Source organism: Wolffia australiana, chromosome 10, assembly GCF_029677425.1.
Source record: "Wolffia australiana isolate 7733 chromosome 10, ASM2967742v1".
NCBI classification, from domain to species: Eukaryota; Viridiplantae; Streptophyta; class Magnoliopsida; order Alismatales; family Araceae; genus Wolffia; species Wolffia australiana.
The window spans coordinates 671,850-680,599 of NC_135844.1; the positions used below are offsets into that span (position 1 = coordinate 671,850).

Genomic DNA, 8,750 nt, shown 5'->3' on the forward strand with positions numbered 1-8,750 from the left:
TCAATTGTTGCAAGGGCATCCGGGAGCACGGCGGGCGCGCTCTAGTGGCCGGGGACTCAGCGCCCTAGGCGTTGGGTGACCCTGGTAAGGGCGGCCTGGCACTGGGGCGGCTAGGCGCTTGGAATGTCAATTGGCGTCATTGTCGGGGAGGCAACACTAAGGAATTCAACCAATTTTTATTTATAAAAGAAAATTTGGCAAGTGTTGATTGAATTGCTGATAAGTATCTTTGTGATCAGTTTTTAATTGAAAGGTGATTTGATGGCTAACGACTAACGGGTGTTTGTGTTTGAATTAGTGGTTTTGTATGAACCTTAGGTCTGGATTTGAATTGGAGAGCAGTGACAGAGATTCCCCAGTAGTAGACTCCCCCACACCGGAATCACCCTTCATTGAACCTACATTCATAGTAGAGACGTCAATTAGAACACCACCACAATGGATCCTATAGGAAATGGACTAGGAAACCCTGAAGTAGTTAACGAAGGAAGGAGGATTAGAGAATATTCAACACCAGCTGAAACTCCCATCTTAACCAGGATATCTGCCCCTATTGGAGATGATGTGATGTTTACAATTGACCCACACCAATTTCAGTTACTACCATCCTTTTTAGGAAAGGCAAATGAAGAGCCGTATGATTTTTTAGAAAAAAATTATGAAGCCTGTGATAGTTGTACCTACCCAAGAATTTCGAAGGAAGCAGTGAGAATGAAATTGTTCCCTCATGCCCTTAAGGATAGAGCCAAAGATTGGTTTAGAACGTTGGGGACAAACTTCAAATCCTAGAGCGAGATGGAGAAAAGTTTTTTAAAGAGATATTATACAGTAGTGAGGACGAACTTCTTCAGAAGAGAAATTAGGAATTTTCAGCAGGAAAATGATACCTTTAGTGAAGCTTGGGAAAGATTGATGGGGCTTATAAGAAAATGTCCCCACCACGGCATTCTCAAATGGGAACTAGTTCAAATATTTTACGAGGGATTGAATGATGTTGAAAAAGGAAGAGTTGATATTTCAAGTGGAGGAGCAATAGCAGACATGTATGAAGATGAAGCCATGGCCCTCCTACAAAAAATTTCAGACAATCTAGCTTACCACCAAGACGCTTCCGATCATGTGAGGGTCACCCCTCGAAAGGGTGTGATGCCGGACGTCGTCAAGATGTCGTCTGGTCGACACCGAGGGTAGCGGCTCGGTATCGAATCAGGAACTCTATCGGACAACGACGATCAACGTCGTCCGATAATGCTAATGGACATGTATAAATGATGACGTGAATGCAAGAAATCCTACGTGTAGTACGTGCGAGTGCCGAGATGCGGTGTTGCTGTTCCAGAGATTGACGGGATCACTATTGTTGAGGTCAAACGGACCTCCAAAACCTCGCACGAGAGGGTCGAGGGCGAGTACGTCGCTGAACGGGAATATCCCGCTAGTATGCTCACACTCGTCGGGCTCGCCCGACTCGTACCAGCCAGGTAAGACCCTCGTTGAAGTCGTCATTTTCTCAACCTGTCTCACTCTCACCTATATCTAACCTCAGCGCGGAGGAGGCAATACGAAAGTATACTGAAGGAAGTAAGAGACGTAAAGAGCAGAGATGATGGGGTACCTTCGTCGCGCTAGCGATGGATATCTCGTATCACTAAGATTTGGAGGAAGCAGCAATGTCGTGGGTGCAGGCGTCAATGTGGCGCGGAAGTGGAGCGACGCGGTGGTGCGGGCCAGTGGAGAGGCGAGCTGAGTGCAGGGCGCGGTCTGGGGATCGGGCGCTACGCAGGGCGGCACTGTGCAAGGGCAATCGTGGCGCGCGGGCAGCGCGCGGGGTGGTCGCACGGTAGCGATGATCGTCGCCCACGGTGTGGTGTGGCGTGCTGCAAGGCGCCGCACGGACGCTAGGTGCAGCTCCTGCGACGGCCACGGGGAAGACTCGGCTGATTACGATGGGGCGACATGGAGCGGGCGCGTCGAGCCACGGACCACCCGCGTAGAACGGCCCCGAGATTGTTCACGCTACGGGGAAGCCGTTCGGTGGTGGTAAGCCAGACGACGTCACCCAGCTGTGGCACAAAAACGTCGGGCAGTCACAGGAAGCGGTAGCGAGATTGGCCGGGCGATGGGCGGTCGATCGGCATAGGTGGGGCGGACAACGGCAGAGGCAGATGGGCCGGGAGCAATGGCAGCAGTGCGCGCTAAGCCACTGGCAGTTCGCGGGGTCGCCTGCGAGGTTAGTCAGGCAACCGGGAGGCCACACGGCGGCGGAAGATCCGGAAAGCAGCGATGGCGGATGTGCAGCTGACGGAGGCGGAGATTCAGCGAGCGGCGGCGGTGGAGAAAGGAATGGCATGACAAGCGATGATTGATGACTCTAATTATGTCATAAAATAATTAGGGATTTGCCGGGCATCAAAGTGTCATTTGCATACATTTAGTCCACATTTGTCATTGTTTTCCTGCATTATTTCCATATTTACTAACCCCACTTGATTCAGAGAATCAAGTGGATTAGATCTCACTTTTCTTTTCAATGAGTACAGATGTGGATAAAATACAAAGAAGAAGGCATCTGATCAAGTGAGGCTTACAAAATTTACAAGGAAAAGCCCTAAAAAGCCCAAGAAGCACAAAAGGAGGAACCTATAAATAGTCTCTCCAAGGATCATTTTAGGTCTGTCCAGAATTTCTGTCTAAACAGGTTAGGGCTTGGAGAAGAAGAGTTCTATAGACCCTCTAAGGGCTGATGAGCATTGGAGCTGGAGAGAAGGAGCAAGCTGAGGAGTAGCTTGGGCTAGATGACCTCCACCTCGCCGTAAGGATCGTGACACCAGGTTGGAGTGATATCTCAAGTTTCAGTGATTGTGTAACTCTCTTTATCAGAAAACTTAGGTTGGGTTGGAAGGCACACACCAATGGCTTTCCAACATTTCCAACTAACGCTGTTCTTCGTTCTAGGTTAATCTCAAGTTTGTTTGTTCAGAATCGTTCTCTACATCTACTTCTTGTTCGATTTCACCACCACCTCAATACTTCTTGCTCAACGGCAACTCTGTGCAAGCCTCGCCAAGGTTTGGCTCAGCTGGGCAGAGCACAACCAAGGCCACGCCCAGCTAAGCCGAGCACAGCCAAGGTTCCACCCAGCCAAGCTGCACCCAGCCAAGGCCGAGCGCAGCCAGGTCCACGCCCAGCTAGGTCGAGCGTGACTAACAAACAGGTGCACAACACCTGTTTGTTTCCCGCGCGCAGGGAGTGCCGCGCGCAGCTCCTGCGCACGTTGGCACGTAGGAAGCCCCGAGGGCAGCCTTCAGGCCGCGCGCAGTTCCTGCGCACGCCCTGCACGAACGAAGTACCGTGCGCAGGAAGTACCGCGCGCAGCCATCAGGCCGCGTGCAGCTCCTGCGCACACCCTACGCACAGGAAGTGCCGCGCAGCCACCAGGCCGCGCGCAGCTCCTGCGCACGCCCGCACGCAGGGAGTGCTGCGCGCAGCACTAGGCGCCGCGCTTCGACCCTACCCTACTCAAGATTACAAGCTTAGAGCCTGTGGTCGAGCAGACTGCTCCATAAGCTAAGTGCGGATGTTGAAGTTTCCCAATCTAATCTTCAGAGAAAGACCGTAACAGGAGTTAATTAAGCTTGGCATAAGCTGAATTTACAGCTGAAGATCCTGTTAAATTGAGCCTACGAAAGAACATTCTACAGAGAATTGATAATCTAGATTAAATTGAAAAGGACTACTATTTTCTTATCTGCTCCCTGTGGATTGACACCTTACTCGCCCTACGGCTGTGAGGTTAATCTTTATTGTTGATTAGCTCAAATACTCACACGACTAACCAGTAAATAACCAGTAAAAAACCCCAAAAATTGAGTATATCAACGATCCTTTCCTTCCTCCTTCTTCTCCTTTGCTCTTCCTCTTCTTCTTCTTCTTCTTCTTCTTCTTCCTTCTTATTCTCCTTTCTTCTTCTTCTTCTCCTCAACGAGAATGACTCTTCAAATTCCAAACGTTATAATTCAAAGAAAATCAAGAGAGTGGTCTGGGCGCCACCCTCCCTTATATAGGAAGGGTGAAATGGGCCCCTTAAACTACAAAGGGAAGAATGAAAATAAAAGGGCTTGTAAGGCCCACTAGGTAGATGGGAGGGGAAGATATCCTCATATGGGTTCTTCCCCTCACTACAACGACAAAATGATAAAGATGAAAAGCGATGAAGAGGAAACAAGAAACGAGTAAGTCAAACAATCCGAAGGTGGCGTGTCATCACGCCGAATATCTGAACCTGGGGTTACGCGTCGATGCTGCGGCTCATCGTGTCGGCTGGACACGTGTCGGTGGCGGGCTCGATGATGGTACTGGCTCCTCGAGTGACGGCCCTATAGTGTCGGACGGTGCCACGCCATCAAGGTGGATTATTGGATGTTAGGGGGGTTGAACCTCAGATCACTATGGATCGAATTGAAAAACAGATTGGTGTCATGATGGGAAAAACCATGGAGAAAATGAATGATTTCATTGTGGCAAGGGCAGAGTAGTGGAGGAGCACACAACCAAATCAGTCGATGTGAGATGTGCTTAAGTGATGGCCACACAGAAGAAGAGTGCCCAATGATTTCAGAGGTGAATGCTATAGGCAGGCAAGAGCTGAACAATGGCCAGTGGGCTCCTAGAGGAAATTTAGGAGGACAGGGATGGAACAATACTAATCGGCCATCTCAACAACAATTCCAACCGCAGGCAAACCATCCACATCAACAACAACATTATCAACCTTACCGGAAATTTTCAGATTCCACTAATGCGACTCTCAACAAGGTAATCGAAGAGCTTCAAGAGGACAAGAAGAGGATGATCAAGCTTTTTGAAGAAATGGAGGAGAGGCATCGGCGGAAGATGGATAAACTCAAGGCGGAGGTGGGACTCCACATCGGTCAACAATTCTTGCATGGTGGAGCACCACAAGGTACTTGCGAAGACCCCACAAAGATGGGCCCGAAACCAGGTAAGATTCCTACCCAATCTTGCATTAATCCTAGTAATTTGCTTTACGTCGATGATATGTGTAGCATAGCCAGTGAGCATACCCATAATGTGCATGCCATGATCGAAAATGAGGAAGAAGGAGAGTTAAATGCTGTGTCGAAACTTTGAAGTGGGAGAGAACTATCTGATCCATTTGCAGATGTAAAAAAAGAAAAGGTGGCTGAGGAAAATTTAGATGAACGAGAAAAAGATGAGGAAATTGTAGGAGAGGAAAATCTGGAAAAGCAACCCGATCCTAAAGCCTACTGTCCACCTATCCCTTTCCCTAGTGCTTTACAATCAAAGAAAGAAAAATCGAAAGAGAGCCCACTTCTTGAGTATTTAAAGGAAGCCACCGTTGAAATTCCCATTTTAGATGCAATACAATACATCCCTGATTACTCCAAATTTGTGAAAAATCTCGGCACACCTCCTAGGAAGAAAAAGAGGATTCAACTTTCAGAGAATATTAGTTCAATCTTTTTGCACGAATTACCTCAAAAGCGCAAAGATCCATAAGCACCAGTAATCAAATGTGAAATTAGGGGTGAAATCTTTACCAAAGCCTTACTTGATTCGGGAGCAAGCGTGAATATTGTGCCTAAGGCTTTATTTGAAACTTTTTAATTTGGTGAGTTGCAACCAGTAAATTTAGAATTTCAGTTAGCAGTCAGATCAATTAGAAAACCATGTGGTCAGCTAGTGGATGTAGTTATGAAAGTGGAAAAGTGCTAATTTCCTGTGGATTTTATAGTAGTGGATGTGAAAATTTCAAGAAAAATTAGTCATGCACCCATTATTTTTGGACGCCCATTTTTAGCTACCGCAAGAGTAAACACTGATTGGAATGAAGGAAAGATTAAATCGAGAATAGGAAAAGAGGAGATTGAATTACCAATTTCTCAAATGATCAGATGTACCAATAGTAGTCAAGAAGATATTTATACATGCTCCTTATTTGAGGAAGAGGATGAATGCAACACTACGGAGAAAATGACGTACAATGTGTTGGCAATGAATGTGAGTGTGTATGAAGGGGAGGAGGATGACGGAGAAGAAATGAAGTGTGAGAGCATGAATAAGCACATATCTATGCCTACTGATGAATTAGACTTGAAACCTCTTCCTTCTCATCTTAAGTATGCTTTCATAGGTCCAGGAAAAGTGTACCCAGTGATTATCTCCTCTACACTCACCATGAAGCAGGAAACTAATTTCTTAAATCTATTACTAAAACATAAAAGTTCCATTGGATGGACCATAGAAGACATCAAGGGAATCAGCCCTGATGTCTGCCAGCATAGAATTTTTATCGAAGAGGGGTCAAAGCCATCGGTACAACATCAACGTCGCCTAAAACCTTATCTATATGATGTAGTGTCCAAAGAGATTACCAAGTGGCTAAAAGCGGGGTTCATTTATCCTATTTCAGATAGTAAGTGGGTGAGTCCAATTCATGTAGTACCCAAAAAAACAGGAATCACTGTTCAAAAAAATCAGGATGGAGAAGAGATCCAAACTAGGGTAGTGTCAAGTTGGAGGGTGTGCATAGATTATAGGAAGTTAAATTTAGCAACCAAAAAAGACCACTACCCCTTGCCCTTTATTCATCAAATCCTTGAAAAACTAGCTGGCCAAAGTTTTTATTGTTTCTTAGATGGTTATTCAGGATACAATCAGATTGGAATTCATGAAAGTGATCAAGACAAGACTACATTCACATGCCCTTTAGGAACATTTGCCTTTAGAAAAATGCCATTTGGACTTTGTAATGTGCTAGAAACTTTTCAAAGGTGCATGAGCGCTATTTTTTTTGATCTTATTGGTACATGCTTAGAGATTTTCATGGATGACTTTTCTGTGTTTGGCAAATCTTTTGAGTGTTGTTGCTTGTCTAACTTGGATAAGGTGTTACAGATTTGCGAGGAAAACAAGTTACTGCTCAGTTGGGAGAAATCCCATTTTATGGTAGACAGGGGGATGGTTCTAGGCCACCATATCAGCAAGGAGGGTGTGGCGGTGGACAAGGCAAAGATTGAGATCATCAAGGAGCTTCCACTGCCCTCGACACTAAAGCAGCTTAGAGGCTTTTTGGGTCATGCTGGATTTTATCGTTGTTTTATTAAAGATTTTGCCAAAGTGGCTAAACCCTTAACTTTGCTTCATTCTAAAGACAAAGAACTCATTTTGAATGACGAATGCAAGTTGGCTTTTGATTTAATCAAAGATGCATTAGTGATAGCTCCCAAGCTCCAAATTGGCATGTTCCTTTTGAAATTTTTTGTGATGCGTCAGATTATGCAGTGGGAGCAGTTTTGGGACAACGCAGAGACAAGAAGCCTACGACACTTTATTACGCAAGACCCTCGACGCTGCGCAGGTAAACTACTTTAGATCTTATTTTATAGGCAGTAAGAATATAATCTTTTCAGATCATGCTGCCCTAAAACATTTGCTAAGCAAGAAGGAAACCAAACCTAGATCAATGAGATGGATTCTATTGATGCAAGAATTTGACTCATTGAAATTCGAGATAGACGGGGAGTGGATAACGGGGCAGCCGATCACCTCTCCCGCTTATTGATGCCCTCTCCAATTCCCATAGTAGATTACTTTCCTGATGAGCAGATCTTAGAAATTTCTACTAGAAAATTACCTTGGTATGCTCATATAGTAAATTACTTGGTCACTAGTCAATTACCGCATAGTTGGGATTATGATGATCGGAAAAAGTTTTTCAAGGATATTAAGTATTATTATTGGGATGAGCCTGAATTATTCAGATTGAGAGTTGATCAAATTTTTAGATGGTGTATACCATAAGAAGAACAATGGAGAGTTTTGGAGTCATGTTTGTGTGGTGGACATTACTCCTCCAAGATCACTGCGCATAAGATCTTACAATGTGGCTTTTATTGGCCTCATCTTCATTGGGATGCATACAAATTCTGTAAGAGATGCAGTCGTTGCCAAGCGGTAGTGAATGTAGGTCGCAACGATAAAATGCCTCTCCAACCTATTCTTGAAGTTCAATTGTTTGATCTTTGGGGTATTGATTTTATGGGACCCTTTCCTCCATCTTTTGGACATGAATATATTATGGTAGGTGTCGATTATGTCTTTAAGTGGGTAGAAGCCATACCAACATGAAACAATGATCACAAAGTAGTTGTAAAATTTGTCAAAGATTATATCTTTTCCCGGTTTGGATGCCCACGAGCTATTATTGGTGATGGTGGAACTCATTTCAATAACAAATTCTTTAAAGATTTGTTAAAACGATATGGAGTTCATCTTCGGCTTACCACCCCTTATAATCCTCAAGCCAATGGCCAAGTGGAAGTCTCAAACAGAGAGATTAAAAAAATATTGAAAAAAATTATCAACCCTAATGGGAAGGATTGGTCGAACAAGTTGCCGGATGCTTTATGGGCATATCGGACTGCATATAAAACCCCATTAGGAATATCGCCATTCAGGTTAGTTTTTGGAAAAGCTTGTCATCTTCCCTTAGAAATTGAACATCATGCTTTATGGGCTATTAAGAAACTTAGTATCTCTTTAGATGATGCAGGTGAACACCGGTTATTGCAGCTACATGAATTGGAGGAGTTGCAAAATGAAGCATATGAGAATTCTCGCATTTACAAAGCCAAAATGAAGGCATTCCATGATCAACACATACACATGAAAGTTTTTGTCCCCGAACAAAAAGTCTAGTTTTGTAA

General features: G+C 44.8%; 1 non-coding gene across 1 annotated transcript; it reads right to left on the reverse strand.

Annotated features, from left to right (window-relative positions):
* Nucleotides 1–843: 843 nt before the first annotated feature.
* Nucleotides 844–946, reverse strand: LOC144708988 (small nucleolar RNA R71). The gene has a single exon (XR_013582934.1). It is a non-coding gene; the product is annotated as a small nucleolar RNA R71 (small nucleolar RNA).
* Between the last annotated feature and the right edge of the window lie 7,804 nt (nucleotides 947–8,750).